General features: G+C 33.0%; 1 pseudogene; it reads left to right on the top strand.

Moving 5' to 3' along the window:
- Window positions 1–1994: 1994 nt before the first annotated feature.
- Window positions 1995–22850, top strand: LOC142624983 (uncharacterized; annotated as a pseudogene).
- The last annotated feature ends 1116 nt before the right edge of the window (window positions 22851–23966 follow it).

The raw sequence follows: 23966 nt of genomic DNA, 5'->3' as shown, positions 1-23966 counted from the left end.
TTGATCAAGTAATGATAGGGGTATTGATATAACCTTGAAAGGCGTCCAAAAAACTTATCCGAGGGTGTCCCACCATGGCATCCACCAACTGGTCAATTCTAAGGATGGGGAAGGGGTCTTTTGGACAAACTTTATTCAAATCAGTAAAGTTCACGCAGACTCGACACTTCCCATTCTTCTTCTTAAGCATCATAGTGTTGGCCAACCATTTGGGATAGAAGATCTCCTTAATGGCTCCAGCCTGCTTCAACTTGTTCACCTCTATCCTCACTGCCTCGATGTGATCTTTGGATGATTGTCGAGGAAGCTGTTTACGTGGCATAGCCTTGGGATTAATGTTCAGTTGATGACATATAAACCCAGGGTCGATCCTTGAGACATCATAAGTACTCCATGCGAAGACATCAACGTTGGCCTCTAGAAACTTCACCAACTCTGCTTTTTCTAAGGGTGGCAATTGGGATCCCACCTAGAAATATTGTTCCTGATCTTGTCCTATTACCACTCTCTCTAGATCCTTAAACGACTCTCTAGATGTCCCCGTCTGTAGGGCCCTTTAGTTGTTATCAGATTGGATCTTTAAGCACCACAATAGGATCTGAGGGCTGCCGTGTCAATGCTGATACCAAGCACTGCCTATTCGTGACTTGGCTATCCACCAACTCTCCCACTCTCCTCTGAATAGGATACTTAACCTTCAGATGTAAGATTAAGGACACAGCACCCATAGCATGAAGCCAAGGTCTGGCTAAGATAGTTGTGTAGGGGGAAAATGTCTCTACTACAATGAAGCTAACCTACACCTCCTCATCCCTGACTTGTACAGGCAACCTTATCATTCCTTAAGGGACCACCATCCTACCATCAAAGCTCACTAACGATGAATCATACCTTTCCAGGTCCTCGGCCTTTAAGCTTAGCCCCCTGTACAAATCGGGGTATATGATCTTTGCTCCATTTCCCTGATCAACCAGCACTCTCTTTACATCATAACCCCCAATCCTAATAGTAACCACTAGAGCGTCATCATGTGGTTAAAGAGTTCCCTCCTTATCCTCCTCAGAGAAACCTAGGGTATGGGTGTCCATCACTCTGGCTCTCTTAGGAGATTGAGCACCGTACTTCAGGTCACAACCTTCACCCATGGACATAAACTGAATACTCGAGTCCCCACTATTCCCTAGCTTGGCAAAGGTCACATTAATAGTACCCAAAGCTGGCCGAGGAGCGCTATCCCTATGAAACTCAGTCCTTAAGTGACTGAACTACTCTGCAAGCTGATGCAAAAACTGATTGAGCTTCCCTGCCCTCACCAATTGGCTCAGGTGATCACGCAGGGTTCTACAATCCTCGATAGTATGCCCTCTGTCCTTGTGGTAGCGGAAATAGAGGCTTTGGTTTCTCTTGGATGAGACACTGCCCATCTTATTAGGCCACTTAAAATAAGGCTCATTCTTGATTTTCTCCAGTATTTGATACATTGGCTCCTTAAACAAAGAGTTGACAAACTGAGCTCCTGTGGAAGACGGTTAATTAGAAAACTCCCTTCGAGGGCAATTACCCTGGTATCCCTCCCCCCTCCCCCCCCCCCCGGAGTGTCCCTCTTCTCTGAGAACATCTTAGCCTTAGCCTTAGCCTTAGCCTTTTCCTGTATCTGGTCCTCATCCACCCGCTTATACTTATCTATGCGCTTCATAAGTTGGCGCATGTTCAAGGTGGATTTCATCGTTAACAACTTCCTCAACTCGTGCTCGGTAAGGAGCCCAACCTTAAAAGTCCTCATGGCCAAATCCTCAAAGTCTCCATCAATCTCATTATATGTTTTCCAATACCAGTCTGAGTAGGTCTTGGGTGTCTCTCCTTCCCTCATCACCATAGACAACAAAGAGTCTAATGGCTTGGGGACTCTGCTGCATGTTATGAATCTGGCCCCGAATGCCCTCATTAGCTCCTCTAGAGGGAAACACCTTGCATATAAGGGCCTCATTATTGGCATGGATCGCCATCTTCTGATTAAAGGGGCTGACGTGCTTTATGGGATCAGTTCTCCCATTGTAAAAGGCGAACATCGGCTGAGAAAACTGGTGAGGAAGCTTGGCTTTGTTAATCCTCCTGATGAAGGGTGACTTAGAAATCTACTCTAAGGCCTTATTCATTGCATCATTCCTTATGACATGGTGAGAAGGCCTTCTCTCACGCTTATTACTACTATTCTCCACTTATCCTGGAGTGAAGAGGCTAAAAAGGACTCACTAGATGGAGTTCTAGACTTGCGACAATATGAACAATCCCTACTTCCCCTAAAACCATCGCTTGGTAGGGAGGATGGACTTCTCCTATCATGTTCCCTACGCCTCAACTTGGCTCGTAAGCGATCTATTTCCCGCTGGAACTTCTGTGTCTCCTGATCATGTAAGACATGACTCCTAGTCCCTGAGTGACTCCGCTCAGTACACTCAGTATGGTAAGACTCCACCAAAACACTTGGAGTATTTTGCCTATCCCTCCTTCGCTCCAAGTTAACAAACTAGTTCTTCCTTTGCGAGCCAATTGATTCCTTCCTATCCTGGCCCACGTTAGCCATAAACACTCAATACAAATCCACAACACCTCGTTGATTCCCACAGATGGCATCAATTGTAAGAGCCAAGATTTCTACCAGCCCAAACTCACTTAGAACAATGAGTTAGTACAGTTCAACTTAGGCCCAAATTAATAAATTTGTAAGAGAAGGAATCATACAATAAGAGAAGGAATCATACAATAAGAGAGGGTTTAGATCGAGGATGAGAATAAGGAAGGAAGGGTTCATTTTATAGAATATGTAAGTCAATGTATTAATACAAGCTTGCCCGACGAGACCAATATTACACAGAAAAATATATTGTTCATGTTTTTCTCTCAATGTTCTTCTTTTTACTCTTCTTTTTTCTGATACTTGTGTTAGGCTCTTCCTTTTTGGAAACTTTCTTTTCCTTATATGTTTTGGAAAATCTGGTTTTGTATCTTATACAAAACACACAGCAGAAGCAACAAACATGAATCTATTTCATTCATGATTGATAACATGCACAACATAAATTTCAGAATTTAAGAACAAGATAGCGTACCTTGATGCGGTGTAATTCAAAACAAAATATTAGAAGTACTTGGGAACACTTTTAATCTTCACTCTAATTCTACTTTACGCCCAACAAGTGTGGTCTCTCAATCAGTTTCCAAGGGAAAATAATCGAGTGGCTTCTAACTACACACACACACCATTTCACAATGATGTTTTTTTCTTATAAAAAATTATGTATGTTTCTCCCTTTATAACTAACTAATTATCTAATTGGGCTGGCCTATTGAGCCTTTCCAATTGGGCTTTAGTGTGTGGCTTAGAATGGGACCAATGAGAACACTAGCTCCAATAGGCCTTGGGCTTTTCTGTCAACTTTTGACAAGTCCAAAGTTACCATTAATTATATTTGATACCACTATATAAATATAATTGCACTCTAGGCCTTATTAATAAATTATATCCCAAGACTCTAACAATATCATTTGACCCCTCCATAAAATATCTATAGTGAACAAAGTCATAATGAACTGTCACTTTGTAAACAATTATTTTATTCTTGAGTACCCGGCTTAATCTTTTAGTTATTCACATTTATTGAAATCCAATTTCAATAAATATAAACTTTAGTAACTCCTTACTAAAGTGGGCGCCTTGAATAACCATTTCCCATTAAACTTATCTCAATGAGATATTTCATGTCTCTATAAGAATAGATTATAGATTCCATCTTGAGAATATGTATTCCCTCAACACTACGTGCGGTTACCCAACATACTGAGATTTTGACTGTGAATATTAGATCTCACTCCTGATATATCAAAGTAACTTATATATCATGATTGGGTTCACTACCCTCTCAGAATTAAGAGTCTATGAAATTAGAAGTCGTGAGATTAATTATTCAGGTGACAGTTATTAATTGAATAATTAATCTCACAACGGTCCAGTTCAATATGTCTTAACTCTTAAGACACATCAACACATCAACTAGAAGTCTCCACTTTCATGATCAAGACAAATCATCTTAGTTGATGTGTTATAGTCTTTACAGATGAAACACCCAATTTCATCACCAACTACAAACTACATTTTGAGTTTACAAGGAACTTGTAATTTATATCTTCTGTGACTAAATCACATAAATCACATACAATGCATTTCATGGACTATGATAATGTCCCATTAGATCATTTATTTATAGTCTCATATAATTAAACAATTTTATTATTTATGACATGCCAATAAATTGGATTTTAGGGCATAAACCCCAACAATCTCCCACTTGCCCTCAAAGACAATTTACCATATATCCGACACTTATTTCCCTTTAGAGTAATTCATAATCACTCTAAAGCAAGGTTTGGAAACAAGTTTCAGCCAGATTTATTGCATAAATTATCTTTTATACTATTACAAATCACGTACTCATATCTCTCTAATGAGACAATACTTACACTTAATGTGTAGCTTCACCACCTAAGATGAACACCTATCTTGAAGTCCAACTTCATGAATCACAATCAAACTACAAGTCAGTATTTGTACAACCAATAACCATCTAATCCTCACTTTGGTAGACAAGCATATAATTCCTCATTCTCCTAAGATATTTGAGTATATGCTTTGCTCCCACTAAATTAACTGATCTTAGATTCAATTGATATTTGCTTACCATGCCCACCGCAAAATAGATATTTAGCCTAGTGTATAGCATAGCATAAAGACTCCCTATTGATATGATATAAGAAACCATCTTAATATGTTCTTCCTTTTATATGTCTTAAGACTATAGTCCTATATAAAGGAACTTCAAACTTAAAATGAAAGAATCATTTCTTGAATTATTACATGCTATACTTGGCTAGAATCGAATCTATTTAAGCAGTTTGAGATAGATCCAACATCTTAATTTCTGAATTTTAACAAAATTTAATTCTTAAGATGTGACCAGTCTTTCCCAAGTACTTTATATCAAACTGGACTAGACAACAAAAAAATTGATGACAATAACTCTACATCATTCTAAATGATTAGAATGTCATCAACATACATTAAGAAATTTATTATTCTATATAGCTTTTACACACATAAGGCCTTTTAATACTTGATCAAAATCAAACAATTTGATTGCTTGATCAAAGATGATATTTTATGATTTAGATGCTTGCTTTAGTCCATAAATGGACTTTAAGCAACTTGCATACTAAACACTACTAGTTCTTTGCTATGAACAAGTCTAGTTACATCATATAGATGTCTTTCTCAAGATTGCCACTAAAAGAAGCTTTTTTGATATCCATTGCAATATTTCATCCATATGAAATATAATGAATAAGAGAATCTAGATAGAGTCAAACTTGACTATTGGTGAAAAAATCTTTTTATAGCCGAACCATTTCTTTCTGAATAAATCTTTTCACCGCTAGTCTTGACTTTGAAGGTTTGAAACTTCAAATCTATCAATCTCATTTACTTGAAGACCTATTTGAAAACAATAGGCTTAATGCTACTAGGCGCCTCTACAAGTTCTAGACTTTAAATAGAATCTAATTCTATTCACATAACCTTGATCCAGTAATTCATATTCATATCATCTATTGCCTTTACGTAGGACCGAGGATCAAATTCATACCCTTGTGAAATAACTTCAAAAGTTTATTCCAAAAGTATGAATTTATTTGGTAATTGATTACCCTCCCACTACAATATTGTACCGTGTAATAGTTATCTACAGAATAATGTCTTGTGGTGTATCTAATACAACCATCTCATTTCTAAATGTATTTTATAGCTGTCTTACAACAAATTCTGACATTTTTCTTATAGAACATTCTACCTTTAAAAGAGCCCTATTCCTCCTTTATGTATGCACTGACTTAAAGAAGTCATTGGAACTTTATTCCTTTATGAAAAAGAGCCCTAGATCATATTATCCTCTAAATAGAATTCATAGACTGAGAATATAACAAAATAATGGTTCCAAAAGCCCATCTTTCACCAATCTTGGATATCATTTAGATTAATAAGATCTAGACATAAGTGCCAAAACATACAATACCAAAGGATGAAACTTTCTCTTTAAAAAGTAAAACATGTAAACTTCCATCTAAAAGACAATCATGGACAATTCTTAACTTTACCAAAACGGAAACACTTTCCTTTTGGTCATACTTTTAAGTCTAATTTTCTTTTAACAACTATTAGGGCAACTAGCATGTCCAACTGCTTGGTAGTTTAATTCCTCTTCTTACCACCCTTACCTTTTGGTCTAGGCTAAGAATCATATTGATCATTGCCTTAGCTTTTAGGATGTCTTCCTTTGCGTAGAACTAAATCATCAATTCAGATAATATAAAAAGAATTTATTTTCAAAAACAATTTGAATTGATCAAATGATTCTAACAAGGACTTGTGGATCATATACAAATGAGATTAACATTTAAACTCTACATCTAAGAATTCCAATTCATTTTAAAAATATAAAACATTTTCATAAAATGATAGAGAATTGGAACTCCTTAGGCCTTTCTTAGCACTCAATATGATTCATACCAAACATCTCATTTAGACTTAATATAAAGTCTAAATCTAGTACTAACTCTTGCATCTCATGCTTTAGTACAATTGAGATAGAAGCCAATGTAACATTTTAGCATTTCTATGGAGACTATGATCACATCATAAGTTATCTTCCATAAATGCATCATGTATATGAGATTATGACAATGCTGAATCGAAACATAAATATGTACTTCAGCTCCTTTAAGCACCATATCCAAAATTATTTCTTAATTAATGTAATTCTATTAAAATAGTAGTTAGAGAACAAAAATTTATGACAACTTTATTTTGAGACTATGAACTTAAATACAAGGACATTATATTTTGCAACCATAACCATACTATACTAGTTTCAATGACAACCTAATCCTGCAATTAATATTCCTTAGCATAGAGTGAATACCAACCATAATGATCAAGCGAGAATTACTTTCATTATTAATGCTATCATGGTAACTCTCACCAAACAAAAATAATTTGCCGCTCTTCCTTTAGCCTCTAAGTAATAATAGCAAGAACTCATCACAGAGGATGTTATCAAACTTAGTCTAGTGTACACCATTGCCTAGACCCATGTGTAGCCACATAACTCTACCCTTGTAAGGTTTAATCTTGTGGTACCATGATGCAAAACACCCACCGCATGGAATGCAAGGCTCGAGGCCAAGACGAGGTGCTTGCCCCACACCACTATAAACTGGGAAGTTTAATCTTGTGGTACCATGATGCAAAACACCATCCGCATGGAACACAAGGCTCGAGGCCAAGACGAGATGTTTACCCCACACCACTATGAACTGCCAATGGAGGCTTTGAGATCCAACCGTTGCATCTCTCTCCCACTAGAAATTTTAGAACAAGTGGATTGTATTGAAATCATTGTGATCTTATCATAATTTTAACCCTACACATCAAATGTGTTTAATTATTTAAATTCAATGTGATGTTACTAAGTCACATCACAATAGCGTAACGAACATTCGCGCAATCACAAAGAAGTTTAATCATGTGATCAGTGAAATAAATACCCTCCGCTTGGAATGCAAGACTCAAAGTCAAGACAATGTATCTATTCACATTACAATAAACTTAACAAAAGGGTCATTTCAGCACTCCCACTTGTTATTTGGGTTTTTCTTAAATAATTGTGATCTCATCACAACTAATAACCTTGCACTTATTGAAGACTCTAATCTCATTAGAATCACTATCTAAAATGGAAGTCCTAAACTATTTAGGATTCCTTAAACACTAATGAATCAAAAATTAGTTATATAGGATTCTATCCTTAATTTACTAGATAAAGGATTCTAATCTCATTAGAAACTATATAACTTTAATTAGAATTTTAATCTCATTAAAAACCTCTAATTAAAATAAATTAAAGACTTTTAATCATAAAACAATTCAGGACTTAGAGATTAGGAGTTAGTGAAAATGTTTAATCTCACATTGAAAAGGAGAGAGGCTATTTTGTTCTTTTTAATTGTAGTGATTAATGGACTAACATGAATTGTCTCAAATATTGGGCCAGATACGTGCGCAAGGGGGAGGTGAAGGGTGGATGTGTCAAATTTGGAAATGAATCAACACATTGGATCCTCCTACTTGACAGCCCATTCAGAGTAATTACCATATCCGTTGGTAAGTAAATGACCCGAATTAATATTCCATTTTTATTATGGAAAATAATGAGCCATTAACCCACTTAATGGACTATCCGTTTGGGCCTTTTTATTATTCAGAAAACTTCTTATCTCACCATTAAATTGTGTAACTCTAGCACATCAGAATAATATCCAACAATTAATCTTGTAACACCCACTATATCATAATAATGGACCTAATTAATCAGATTAATTTGGGTAGTAATTTCGTGAGGCCCATTGAGCCTATAAATAGACCCATTCAGACACAATCCAAGTTACTGCAATATACACTAAAAAAAAAAATAGAGAGATTCTTGGCAAGGAATGGTGTTCTTTCTGGTGGAGCTTTGGGCTTGAACACTTTGTGCAGAGGTTGTTCTAGCCATACGACACTTGTTGGGCTGTTGTATCCTAGGGGAGACAAGTCAGAGACGATCTGTACCGGTTACAAAGTTTAGCCAACCAAAGGCTTGAATCTCCTTAAAGAGAGCGAATGCCGCGCCTCAGTTCAAATAGTGTTGTGTAATCTCTTTCTTTAAATTAATAAAAAATTTAGAAGTATTATTCATTTTCTCTTCGTGTTATTTCCATTATCATTGTGTTTGCACCAACAATGTAATATGTACATGGTTGAACATACCGCAAGAATCGTGTAGGAAAAAAAGCACTTAACTTTAGAAGACTTTTCAATTATAAAATATATATTCACTTTTTGTATATTATTTTATACCCTATCAATTATAATTTGTTATATATTAATTGTCTTTATAAAATAATTATAGATCAAAAAAAAAAATTCAAATATATGTCATTAAGCTACAGGCACATTGAGGCTTTTATGAATTTTTTTACTTCTGTTATATATTATCATCATTTTTCATAACATGGCGTTGAAGCCCCACATCGTGAGTAGGTTATATACATACACGTTGGCATGATAAATGTAAAGTTTTAGCTATTTTCCAAAAACACTAAAAAAGTGCACAATGGTGTTTCTCGAATTCCCACTTAGGATGGCGACTTTACTTGCTACTAGACGCTGCACCAGTGGTTAGAAGAAAGATGCGAACAAGTCATGTGATGGGGGCAGAAATCAAAATTATACAAAATATAATATTGTAGTAATCAAGCATCATAATGGATAGCAAATAGATAACCATACACAATTTAGTGTGAACTGTTGAAATTAGAGGCACATTGATCTTGTATGGCTCGTTACAAATACTATTTTTGGAATGATCAATTTAGTTCATGCTTTCATATTATTTTAGTCATATCGTATGATTCATATGGTTTAAAAGCTTTCATACTATTTTAGTCATATTGTATAATTCATATGGTTTAAAAAAAAACTTAAGTGAGACACGCAAGTGTCACATGAGCTTTATATCACTTTAGTAAATTTTTATTTTATTTTTAGAATACTAAGTATTTTAATACATATGTGGAGAGGAAAGAAAGTATTAAAAAAAATTGATAATGGTGCATATCAAAAAGGGACTCATCACTTCAGTAACTAAGCGGACACGTGTTTGTAAATAATTAATTGATTTGTTGGTAGGCATTAGAGTCTGTTTTGAGTTTGTAAGAGATGGATTAGCCTGTTATGCTCTGTTTTAATAGATAAATAACAGAGATGATTATAATTATAATAATATATAAGTAAGACACTCGACCAATGAACTATGTTGTTGATGTGGTTGTCAAGTGATATGTGAGATAACTAATGAATTATGTTAATTCCTATGTTTCTTCTTTTCCCACTTAGGAGTGTGACCTTTGATCATTGATTTAGTGGTAGAGCCATGTCAGGTCATGGCCCCTAAAAAATTTCAAATAATTCTTAATTAATTTTGGGAGTAAACTTGTTTGTTGTGGTTGTTGTTGATGGGACTGACGAAGTTAAACATAGACGAGGTGATCTTACAGACGAACATGACCAGTTATCGGCATCATCAGAGGAAGAGTTAATGTCATTAAATGCTGCCAATAAAGCCTCAACCGTTACAAGACCAGCTGGACAAACCAATGGAAAGGCATTAACGCCCATTACTCCCCTAAAGACGTTATCAGAAGAATCATTAATACCCCAACGGGTATAATCCCCAAGGGTATATAAAGCCCTCACAACACCATAACAAGGTACAGAGACAACATCACAACTTGAACTAATTTTATTCTTGATACTTCAACTATTGCCTTCTTTCATACTGACTTTGCCATCGGAGGCGTTGTGGCAGGCATCACACCGGTGACCACTCGAATAAGTTCTTGCTCCTTTAAGGTTATCAGAGTACTGCCGGGAACCATCTGGACGAATCCCAGAGGAACTGACGAGATACTGCTTCATCAGTTGTATTTATATGTGAATATTATATTAAAATTCTATATTGAAAATGAAATATTAATGACATTACTCATTAATGGCCTGTTTGGATGTTTAAAAAAGGAGGGGGAGTAGAGTAGAGGGAAGGGGAGTAATTCAATTACCTTGTTTGAGAGTTTTTTAAGGAAGGAAGGGGAGGGGTTTGAAGAGGTTTCAACTACCTCCAACCCCCTCATTTTTAATTCCCCCAAATTGGAGAGATTTGGAGGGAGAGTAAAGTACATAAAATTATTAATAAAGTAAATTACCTAATTTACCCTTATTATATTTATAAAATTACAATGTTAAAAACAAGGGGAAGGGCTAATTACTCCCTTCCCCCTTACTAATTATAAAAACATCCAAACAAGGTAGAGGGTAATCATTTTCCTCTACTCTCCTCCCCACTACTCCCCTCCCCTCTACTCTCATCTACTCTCCTCCCTCTCTAAACTCCCAAACAGGCCATAATTGATATGCAATTCTCAAATATCAGTATTTCTTGTGTCAGCCCTACTGCTAAAATTGAGTAGTTTTTTCTATTTATTTATTCATTATAAATTTTTCGTCTCAATTTTTTATTATTTTTCTTTGCCTATTATGTTATATTTTTTGCTTAAATAACTATATATATCTATATTTCTTTTTAATTGATTTTACTTTATTTTTATATATGAGTAGCGTATTTGCCTTTTTGTGAAGTTATTGGATTAGTGGATTCTTAACTCAATTAGCAAGCTACAAACTTAAGAATTTGTTAATTATTATATAAGTTTTAAACCTTTTTTAAAAAAATTAGTAGCATTAAAAGAAAGACTAAAAATAAGATTTTAAAAGTAGGTTTCATTTTTTGAAATTATTTAAATGTGAAAAAAAGTATGTTTTGACAAATTAACTAGTCTCATCATAAATTGAATATGGATAAACGGAATAACAATATATTTTAATTTGACCCATATTTGATCAAGACATATCATACCTAAACCGTTCACAAGAGTTATATTTGTGGAAAGTGTTGAAATTCTTGGAATTGAAAAAGTTTTAAGTTAATAATAATAAAAAATCAAAAAGTTATTTGTTGTATAACATACTGTGGTATACTCATTAAAAATATTAAAAAGTATCTATTTACTTGAAATTGTTTAACTAAAATACTACTTTTTTTTTTTTAGCCCCTTAAGACATACAAAATACACTAAAACAAAATTACAACAATTTCACAACACTCACCAATAGACCTACCAGCTCACACACCCAACAAACAAACGTACTATTCAAAACACAAGCACATTTTTAAATTCGTGAAATTTAATTCATATAATGCTTCAAATTCCGAAAATTTTCTCTGACACATGGATGGATTCCTTGAGCTCCACGGCCTCACACATTTTGTGCGCGTGTGGACCCACTGGAGGACATAGATCCCTATATGCCTGCCATATATATTTCCACACCCACCTCCTGATTTCCAGCCACGTCGTCATCCGTTGACTATGATGCAGTATAGGTTCTCTTTTGATGCGAGCCCGCCACTAATGATCTATAATTAACAACTTATCATCTTAAATGCTTTGTACTCTAGCACCGACAATAGTTACGGTAGGGGAATCCTAACACTTCTAAGGATAGGCATGTTATGTATGAGCATACTGTGGAACTGTTGGTCATGCGACTGACAAGTGCTATAAATTTATAAATTAAACAATTCTATGCTATCATATGATGCCTCGATACGGGAAAAATGCCATTATATCGGTATTCAATACGGATATGGATAGAATACCGATACAAATGTACTTACTCGGGATAATAAAAAAATCAATTTAGTATTCCAATACAGCTTAGATATGCTTAGGATATATTTGAGATACAACATGTACCAATCTAATAAAGAAAAAGAGAATAAGAATTTGACTTTTGGCCATTCGATCCGCACAGCTAGGTTAAAAGCCCTAATCCTTTCACGTGATTACCCTTTCACTCTCTTCTTTCTAGTTTCTACACTCTCGCCTCTTAGGGGCTGTTTGGATCATCAATTTCCATAACTCATAACTATGTTTTTATAACTCATAACTTAAAAATAGTGGAACCCATAGCGAGAAGTTCGTTTGGGAGCACCATAACTCTGTTTCGATTACTCAATTCTCTAATTTTTGAGTTATGAGTTATGGAAACTGAAAACACATTTTGATTGTTTTCAGTTTCCATAACTCATAACTCAATGACATTTTTGTAATTAAACACACATAGGGGACCCACTCAGCTGTAACTTTTGACCAACTGACTTTTTTTTTTCTTCCTTCTTCTTTCACTAGGTTTGGTGTTCAGTTCTGGGTTTTTTTTTTTTTTTTTCACTGGGTTCGGTCTTCAGTTCTGGGTTTCTTTTTTTTTTTTCTCTTTTTTTTTTTTTTTTCATTGGGTTCGGTCTTCAATTCTGGGGTTTTTTTTTTTTTTTCTTCACTAGGTTCGGGTGATCTAGGTACTGGAAAAAAAAAAAAAAAAAAAAAAAGGGCTGCACCGAGTGATAGGTATGGGACCCACAAATAGTGTGAAAAATATTGAGTGATGGGAAGTGAGTGATGTTGTCAAACGGGTGTAGTATTTTAAAGTGATGAGTGATGAGTGATAAGTGATGAGTAATGAGTGATGAGTGATGGAAATTGAGTGATAAAAAAAACCATCCAAACAGCCCCTTAGTCTCTCACTTAGTCCCTTTCGATTTTTGCCCTGAATAGCCCATATGTTGAAATGAGCTCTAACTCTCGATCGCAAGAGCTCGTCCTCTTTCTTGCCACCAGTAAGTCTCTCAAATTCTCACTCTCTCTCCCTCACCTCTCACTTGCCTTTATTCTGATCGGAATCACCAAGATGATTTTTTTTTTCTCTTTTTCACCTGTGTTAGCCTCTATGCTTTCTCTCTCTCTCATTTTTTTTTTTTGGCTCATGTTTGTTTTGACGTGGCTCATTGTTGTGGGTTTGAATTTGTTTTATATATATATATATATATATATATGGGTTGGGTTCAAGTTACATCTGAAGTAACTCTAAGCAATATTACACCACCCAATAACTTGTTAATGAATTTATATTTTGAAAATTTTATCGCTAGATTACATGTTCTAAACATGCACACCATTTTTCATACCAATCAGATATTATTTACCATTCGATCCATAAACTCATCTTTTATGCATTATTTTAAACTACAAAAACTCGAATTTATACAATTGATAGATGACCCGACTATTAATCTTTAATCACTTTGAAATTTTGCAATCATAGAAATATATAAAGATAATGTAATCTAACAGTCAATTTGTTAAAATTCACATCCAATTAAAAAATATTGATTGGTTTAACATTACTTAGAGTTACACTAGGTGTAATTTGAACTCAACCCTATATATATATGAGTCTGTGATATATATAGTTATAAACATAAATTATGTACAAAAATATTTAAATACACCTAAAATAAATAAATAAATAAATAATAGTTAATTAATTGATGTATCCCGACGTATCATATCTTAGATTATTTAAATAATGTTATATCCTTACCTGTTTCTGTACCGTACCGATACCTATATCTGTCTTGGTGCATCATAGGCGCTATGGTTGAAACCCAAGTCAACACCAAAACTAAAACAATTAGGATTGACAAGGGGACTGGATTCCTGATGAGAAAAAAAAAAATTCAAAACTAAAGGCATCTTACATCAACTCACTTGTGTAGCAACACCCTAACACAACGTTGATGTTGAAAGAAAACATTAGCACATACTCAATGTATTAAGAGTCTTAAAGTTTCAATCCTCCTTACCTTTGATGAGTCTATGGGGTCACCGTGTTTTAACTGTTGTCCGTTTGATTAATAGGCTTCCAAGTTACATCTCATTCCTTGAACAACAAAAGTCCTCTTGAATTACTCCTAGTCCTGGGTCATCCTCCGTCTTTTTTTGACAAAAAATGTGTCTATATTTTATACTGTTTGAGTATGATGAGCAAATCAATGACGTTAGTGTAAGAGACTCTTAAAATTAAAGATACTTTCTCTTTAAAATAAATAAATTTAAAGATACTTTAATTAAGATACTGTTAGAAAATGAGCCCTCAGCTGAGAAGAGAAAGTGAGAAACACCGCTGCTTCAGGAAAAATGATCTTATGTTTCCACTGGTATGGCCTCCTGCGTTAGATTTTGCACCCTCATTTTTGGTTTTTTGTTTTGTTTTGTTTTTTTTAACTGTGTGGGATGTATTGGATGCCCAATTTGTAACTGGTAATGGGCCTTCGAGGGAATACCCTTTGTCATTGCGAATTATAACACTCATTGATGTCTTTCATGTGCTGGTGATCCCGATTTGTACAAGATAATGGGCCTTCGGGTGACTAGTCTTTGTCCTTGATTTTTCCCCCCCATAAAGTTTCTCCCCCACTAAAAATTTGTCATAATGATGATATTAGAAGTCCATTTATCAGTTTGGCTATAGTTGCCTAAGACCTAAAATAGGCCCAATGACACAAAAAATTTCACAGTTTTTAAAAAAATTTTGAGGTGATATATTATGATTAGTTTATAATAAAAGAAATGCTAATAGCTAGTGGTCTTATATGAGAATAAAGTTATACATATCATAACTTTTCATTTCATCGAAATTTTTATGAGTTGTGAAATTGTTTTATATATTTAAAATTACTAAGTCTTCTATGTATAGTTAGCCACTTTTTATAAGGGTGCTCCACTGCCTCTACCCTTTTTGAAATAGAAGATAGTATCATAGGACCCACACATGTTATGAGAGATGTTTCATGAAATTGACTTGTAAGACCATACTTCTTACCTTATGTAAATGCTGTACTTTATTAATTTGATTATTCTTAAATTTCGAATGAAATTTATCAATATAAATAATTTATTGTTTGCGTGGGTATTCAATCGGGATCTAATCATTTGATTCTTTGATAAAGTTAAAAAAGAAATAAATAAGATTAAAAAAAAAACTTAAATTTTTTTATATTACACACTACATGTATACAGCATCTATTGATTTGCTTATATTAAATATTATAATACTTTATGATTTTCATGATTTATTTAGTTATAGTATATTGTCAGCTTTTGATATTTAAATTAATTTGTTGGCTTTTGATTTTTTTTTTTAATGGAGAATTGTTCAATGGGATATCGTATAGGTCTTTGGTATCTTCTACTGAAGGGGAGTGTTGGGAAATGCCCTTTCGGTGGCTTGTGCTCATTTTATCTGTTGGAGGTTTCTCATATGGGCTACCTTTTATCCTATTCATAAATCCAACTGGCTACCCAGGTATTCATAAAATAAACTAGTCTCATTACACTTGCACATATAATGAGATTTTTTTTTTTTTAATGGTCCTATTTTGTAGAAAAAAAAAATTATGTATATATATATATATATATATATATATATATATCATATACTATATAATAAAAGTTGAGCTTAGAAACCATGGTTGCACCAAGTGGCTTCACCAAATAGAAGAATTTTTTTTAGATTTTAAAAATATGTATATAATTTTTTTTCTCCTATAATTTCTAAATTGATAAAAAAACTTAATTTGATTACAATCCAAATTTTTCATCTAATCCATCTGCTATAATTTCTAAGTTGATAAAATATTAATTTGATTACAATCTAAATTCTTCATCTAATCCATTTAATCCTTATTTTTTAAGTGTAGTGTATTATAATCTAAATTCCCCGTCTAATCCTTATTTGTACATGTAGTGTATTATAAAAAAAGCAGTTTTAACAAAACATGCAACTTACATTAAAAAATAAGTGTTTTAACAAAACACGCTTCTTACATTCAACAAAATGTAAAATTTTAAAAAGAGATTAAATTTAGTTGGTTTTCTTCTTTGAAAAGTAAATTTAGTTGGTTGGTGCCATATAGCTACAACCTACAATTGTGACTATCTAAATATTATCAACAAAACCTAAAGTAATAGGATAGAAAGAAAAAAAAAATCCAAAGCATAAAATATTAAAATGTGTAGTTGTGTACCTAGAAGTATAGCTAATCCCATGATTTTTTTTTTTTAAAAAGAAGGAAAAAGTACTTTCATTGGGAGGATATACACACGGGGAGGAATCATATACAATATAATAAAAGTTGGGTTTAAAAGTCGTGGTTGCGCCAAGTGGCTGCACTAAATTGCAGAAATTTTTTTAAAAAAATTTTAAAAATAAATACTATAATTTTTTGTACTTATCTTCTTCTCTGATAATTTCTATGCTAATAAAAATCTTAATTTAATTACAATCCAAACTCTTCATCTAATCATTTTATTATTATAATTTATAAGTTGATAAAAATTTTTAATTTGGTTGCAAGTCAAACTCTTCATCTAATCCTTTTTTTTATTTTAAAAAAAAACAACAACAATCTTCATCTATTCCTTTTTTTAAGTTTAAATTATATGACTTCCAGTAAATATAAAAAAAAAAAAACATAATACCCAAAAAAAAAAAAACTACATATTCAATAGTAAAATCTTCCTCTTCACACGTGACTATTTTTTAGATAATTATTGTTCATACTGATTTACCAAAAATGTTTTTAAAAAAAGTTAAAAAATATTGTAAATAAGGTAATAAGTATATTAGTTTAAAGTAAGCACTTTCTCTTTCTTCTCAAAAAAAAAAAAAAAAAAAAAAAAACTATCTATTCTATATATAATAAATGTTTGTTCTTCTAAAAAAAACGTTAGGTTTTTTTTTTTTTTTGGTTATAAAAGAAAATTTTCCATTTTTCTATAAAAAAAATGTTTTCCTTTTTCTTTCTCTTCATATGACCTTTTTTTCATTGGGAGGATATACACACGGGGAGGAATCATATACAATATAATAAAAGTTGGGTTTAAAAGTCGTGGTTGCGCCAAGTGGCTGCACTAAATTGCAGAAATTTTTTTAAAAAAATTTTAAAAATAAATACTATAATTTTTTGTACTTATCTTCTTCTCTGATAATTTCTATGCTAATAAAAATCTTAATTTAATTACAATCCAAACTCTTCATCTAATCATTTTATTATTATAATTTATAAGTTGATAAAAATTTTTAATTTGGTTGCAAGTCAAACTCTTCATCTAATCCTTTTTTTTTATTTTAAAAAAAAACAACAACAATCTTCATCTATTCCTTTTTTTAAGTTTAAATTATATGACTTCCAGTAAATAATAAAAAAAAAAATAATACCCAAAAAAAAAATAACTACATATTCAATAGTAAAATCTTCCTCTTCACACGTGACTATTTTTTAGATAATTATTGTTCATACTAATTTACCAAAAATGTTTTTTAAAAAAGTTAAAAAAATATTGTAAATAAGGTAATAAGTATATTAGTTTAAAGTAAGCACTTTCTCTTTCTTCTCAAAAAAAAAAAAAAAAAAAAAAACTATCTATTCTATATATAATAAATGTTTGTTCTTCTAAAAAAAACGTTAGGTTTTTTTTTTTTTTTTTGGTTATAAAAGAAAATTTTCCATTTTTCAATAAAAAAAATGTTTTCCTTTTTCTTTCTCTTCATATGACATTTTTTTCCACTTTTTATGTGATTTATGAGATAGCAACAAACAAATTGATTAGAAATCTTCCAATGGGATTAAAATTCTATATCAAATGAAACTCTACCTATATATATATATTCTTTTTGAAGTGAAGTTTACTCCAATATGTGAATGCCTAAATCCCATGACAGGTATACATTCTTTCTTCATTATTATTTTTTCAATTTGTTTAAGCTATTTTTCTTTTTAACTTCAAAAATATTAATAAAAACTTCTCACACACGATTTAACTCAATTCATAATATTAAACTTCCGTACTTATTTATTCTCTTCTACAATAATTGATTCAAGTTTTAGTTATATACTCACACTTTTCATCTCTTAAAGTGATAGAGAAAACAAACAGGTTTATTCTTTGTTTTTTTTTTTCCAAATTGATATCTTAATTTATAATTTGTGTTAATTTCTTAATTTTAAATCATGAATAAGCTTGATTATATTCTTTATATTGAATGTAAATTGTTGTTTATAGGTTTTTGGTTGTGTTATATTCTGCAAAAAAAAAAAAATGAAATAAAATAAAAGAGTTTATATAAATTTGGCAACAAAGCTAAATATATAAGCCTAAGAAATGTTTACTAATAATAATTTTATCAATAACTTTTTATTAACAGATTTTTTTTTAAAAAATTTAATAGAGAGATAATTTATTAACATGATTTAAACTCTACTAAAACTATTTTAAGGGATTGGTTTAAAAAAATTTCAAAGTAATTTTCTAATTATTAACTACTATGCGCTAACTTCTAACTACCAAAACCCACAATTAAAATAGTAATTTGTATGAGATACTGCTTCTAAAGATTAATATTTTAGCTATTATATATTATACGCTGACTTATTTTTTTCGAAAGAAGCATTTCTCTCTCTCCCCGCAAAACAAAGAGATTATAATAAGAATTAGATAGACAGAGGTAAGCTTACACCACATTTTTTCTACAATAAATGTTAAGTTCAAATAATTTTTCATGCATATACACACACATGTAACATGCAACGCACAAGACTTAAACTTTAAATTTAAACTTAAACTTAGGAGGGTGAAACTCACTCAAGTTTCAGTGCATTCTTTCATACTTTCAAGGACAAAAATTAAATTCTCATGTGAGTCTCTTTCTACTTCAAATTTTTAAATGTTTAATAATTTAGATTGTTCTTAATTATTGAATTGAGGTTTCACTTAAACATGATTTCAATTATTGTTTTGGATAGTTTTTAACTATTAAATTCAAGGGTTTTCTATTTAAATATATGCAATTAATTGAGCCTTAAAGTTCAATGTATTATTGAAAATTATTTTATATACATTTTTAGGTACCTTTACTATCTTTCATTCAATTAATTTTATATATATAGAGTTGGGTTCAAGTTACACCTGGTGTAACTCTAAGAGTTACACCATTTCTAAACCATTAGATTTAAGTTGATCTAACGGTTAAAAAAATGACTCATTAATACTGATATCTAATTAGCATCTCATTTATTATCATTTATTTATGGCATTCCACACCAGTCTCTCCTTACCAAAAACAAGTTATATGTTCTCTCTCTCCTCTTGGAGTATAGATGATTATGGGGAGCCACCATGCATTATGTTGACTGTTGAGCACCACCAAGTCAGATTGAATTGGTTACCTGTCTTGCTGCAAAGACTCTTTGTGGCTGATTTTTTTTATTTCATCATTAGCCTGTTTCATAAATAGCTTCATTGAATTGAAGAATTTTCTTTGTAGATCTGGCTTGTCATATTGCAAAACCAATCTTGGCCAACTCCATTCCTAGTTCCCGCTGCTTTTTTGACATTGTAATCCTTGCCTTTTGAAATAATAATTATGATAAGCTAAGTGAAAGAGATGATTACATTATCACGTAGGGTGTTTTAGAAAGACTCAGCCATAAGTATTTTTCTAATTATTTTCACCCTTATACCTATTATTTTGGCAGACCTCAAACGAAATTGGTCATGAATATTTTAGAAAAACTCAGCCACAACAATTGTTCTCTAAAATAATTGTGACTTTGGCCATGAGTGATTCTTAAAAGAACTGCTGTTATAGCACTAATTCCAATACCGTGAAACAATGGTGTTATAAATCAATGGTTGAGGCCTAAAGTGCATAGAACCAAAAAGACATGTGACAGAGAAAGGAGAAAACGATGATGATGGAGATGGGAGAGGTCAAAGTTGTCCTTTTTTTTTTTTTTTTTTTACACATTTAATAGGAAGAGTTAATACTAATTACTAATTTCTAGAAAATAATTATGACATAGCAAGAGTGTTTTCTAACCATTAGATCCAAGAAAAATCTATGGTCTTAAAAAAGTGTAACTCTTGTAAAGTTACACCAGGTGTAACTTGAACCTATCTCTCATATATATATATATATATATATATATATATATATATATATATATATATATATATATATATATATATATATATATATGTATGTATTTTATGATACCTTAGTCTCACACAACATACATTCATTATGTAACTTAAAAGTAAAATATTCATTTATTTTTATTATTTATTTTAAGTAAATTAATAAAAAATTTTATTTATATATGAATTTTGATTAAGCCGTGCATCGCACGGGCATAATGCTAGTGTGTGTGTGTGTGTGTGTGTGTGTGTGTGTGTGTGTGTGTGTGTGTGTGTGTGTGTGTGTGTGTGTGTGTGTGTGTGTGTGTGTGTGTGTGTGTGTGTGTGTGTGATTCTTATTTTGAGAATCTAATTTATCTAATTTATAAGTGGAATAAGCCCTAATTTTTAAGCCATATTTTAGTGGAAGTTCGAGTTATATTTTTACCGAATTGTCCTTTAGTTTTATCTTTACTTAAATATAGGAGTGTAGGGGTATTTTTTTTAACAAAAAAAATGAAGATTTGAAACAGGTGAATTGTAGTCTCCAAGTATTGTATTTGCAATTATTAAATTATCCAAAAAAAAAAAAGCTTGCTTGCCAAGTAATCTTCTCTCTCTTATAAATCCCCTTTGTAAACCCTATTCACAATCACAAATTCATCATCAAACTCTCTCTCTCTCTCTCTCTCTCAAAAATCTCATTCTCACTCGCCCTTCTTAAAGTAAAATCCCAATGGCCTCAAATTCCCTTCTTCTCGGCCCACCCTAGATCAACACCAAAAGCACCACCACTAATCTCAAGCAAAAATCTCAATCTCACTCGCCCTTCCTAAAGTAAAATCCCAATGGCCTCAGATTCCCTTCTTCTCGGCCCACCCTAGATCAACACGAGAAGCACCACCACTACCACCATCGAGTCCTCAGTAGACACCCTAAATCATTCAATCCAAGAACCCACACTCGGCTTCACAAAAAACTGTTCATTAACCTACAAGGCAATAGGAAACCCATGTTTAGATTTCTTTTTCCACGTTGTCCCCTCCACACCATCCCACGAAACCATCGAGCAAGTCCAAAAAGCCTGGGCCTACCACCCTTTCACCCACTCAAACTCATCTGTAACCTTCGTGGCGTACGTGGCACTGGCAAATCTGACAAGCAATGATTCTATACTACGGCGCTTTGGCTCCATAAACACCACCCTAAAACCCTAGCCCTCAATGCTAGAACCTTCGCCGACTTCAGTTACTTCGAAGACCTCCTTGAAATTCTTTACCTAATACTCGAAGGCGAGTCAGCACGCGAAACTGCCAAGAGAGAATGGGACCAGAGAAAAAGAGCCAAGGGTATAGGTAGAAGAATGCAAGGTAGGGGGAGAGTCATAGGCAGAATGCATTTTCTCGTGAGAAAACACCTCGCAGATATGAAAAAAAATCGAGAAGAATAAGAACAAGAATAAGATTTCAAAGTTGCCCAAAGAGCTAAGGGTTCAGCAGAATATCGCTAAAGTCAATCTTGAAAGAGAGCACGCAAGGACGATGAGGAAAGAACAGGTCTTGGCCATGGCCAAGAAAGCTTTCGAGAGGTATAACTGAGATCCAGTTTATCGGTTCTTGCACGACGCCGTTTCTGACGTTTTTGTTGAGATGTTGAAGGCTGATATGCAAGATTTGAATGAAGGAAAGCATAGAGATATTAGTCTTGCAGCGAAATGGTGCCCTACGATTGATTCGGCCTACGACAAGTCCTTGTTGATATTTGAGAGCATTGCTAAACATGTTTTCCCATAAGAGTCCGACCCGGAATATCAAACCCTAGAAGATGCTCATTACGCTTATAGAGTCCGAGATAGGTTGAGAAAGAAAGTTTTGGTTCCACTCCATAAGGTTCTGGAACACCTCGAAGTGTATATGAGTGCAAATATGTGGGAAACCTTGCCTTACAACCGTGTACCTTCGGTGGCAATGAAGAATTACAAGGAACACTTTCTGAAACACGACAAAAAGCGATTCCAAGAGTACCTCGAGAGCGTGAAGCGTGGTGAGGCAACAATCACGGCGGGTGCCTTGCTTCCACATGAGATTATCGCTTCGTTGAATGATAGCAATGGAGGATAGGTGGCGGAGCTTCAGTTGAAGAGAATGGTGGATGACTTGTTGAAGAAGGGCAAGCTGAGTAACTGCATTGCAATGTGTGACGTGTCGGGGAGTCAGGGCCGGCCTTTCCCTTAGGCCAATTAGGCAATTGCCTAAGGCCCCCAAGTGGAAGGGAGGCCCCAAAATTTTAAAAAATAAGGGGTAGTAAGGGCCAAAAAAAAAAAAAATATAGTTTCAGATGAATATCATGAATTACAAAAATCTAGCACATCTTTTTAACCAAAAAACAAAAATTTTGGTAAATCCAGTTAAACATTATTATCCTCTAGACAAACCAAAAGTCAACCAGATAAACTACAAATCCAATCTAAGAGATTAACCACAAAACAATCACAAATCAAAACAAATAAAACAACTCAAATCCTAAAAATTTTACCTTTCTCTCTGCTCTCCGCCTCTCTATATCTCTCATTCTCTCTAATTCTCTCCACTCCACTGTTCAGTTCTCATTTGCTCAACAGCTCAAGCAAGGCAGCAGCCAGCAAGCTTCCTCCACTTGGCCTAGATTGCCTCAGAGTCTGATTCTCTGCTCACTACTCATACTGCTCTCTGCCTCCCTCAAGTCCTCAACTGCTCACCAAAGATTGGTATCAATCGTTATGCCCGTTCACTTCAATCTTTATGTATAAATATTTGGGGTTTGGCCATTTGGGTACTTTGACATGTTTATCAATTTTGGGCCTTCACGGTTTTTATTTTTTTTTTTTTTAAGCTTGGTTTTATTTGGAATAATATTCAACTGTTTTTGACTTTTTGTAACAAGATTCAGCTGTGGTAAATCGGTAATAAGATAAAGCCTAGTTTTTTTTTTTTTGGGTTATAGATAGGATTTGTTTTGTGTATTTTTGTGGGTGGGTCTTATTAATAAGCCTTGTGTTATAGTTGTGCTTAATTTTTGTTATGCTTGTGCTTAAATTTTTTTTTTTTTAAATTTTAATCTTGTGTTTATATATATTAGTTAGTAGTAATATATTGAATAAGTCTTTATTTATGCAGGTTGAGATTGCTAAAAACGTGTTATTGTTCGGTGAAACTACAACAATACTTTTTATATCAATCAGGTTCTATTTCTCATTTGCTCTACACTTGAAAGTTATTTTTTATTTTAGTCTTTATAAATATATTGTTTGATTAGAAATGTCTACTAGAAAATATGCATTTGGATATGACAAACTTAAAAAAAAAAATTAA

Source organism: Castanea sativa, chromosome 2 (genome assembly GCF_040712315.1).
Source record: "Castanea sativa cultivar Marrone di Chiusa Pesio chromosome 2, ASM4071231v1".
NCBI lineage: Eukaryota > Viridiplantae > Streptophyta > Magnoliopsida > Fagales > Fagaceae > Castanea > Castanea sativa.
Note: the sequence above shows the minus strand (reverse complement) of the source record. Positions and strands in the feature narration are given on the sequence as shown.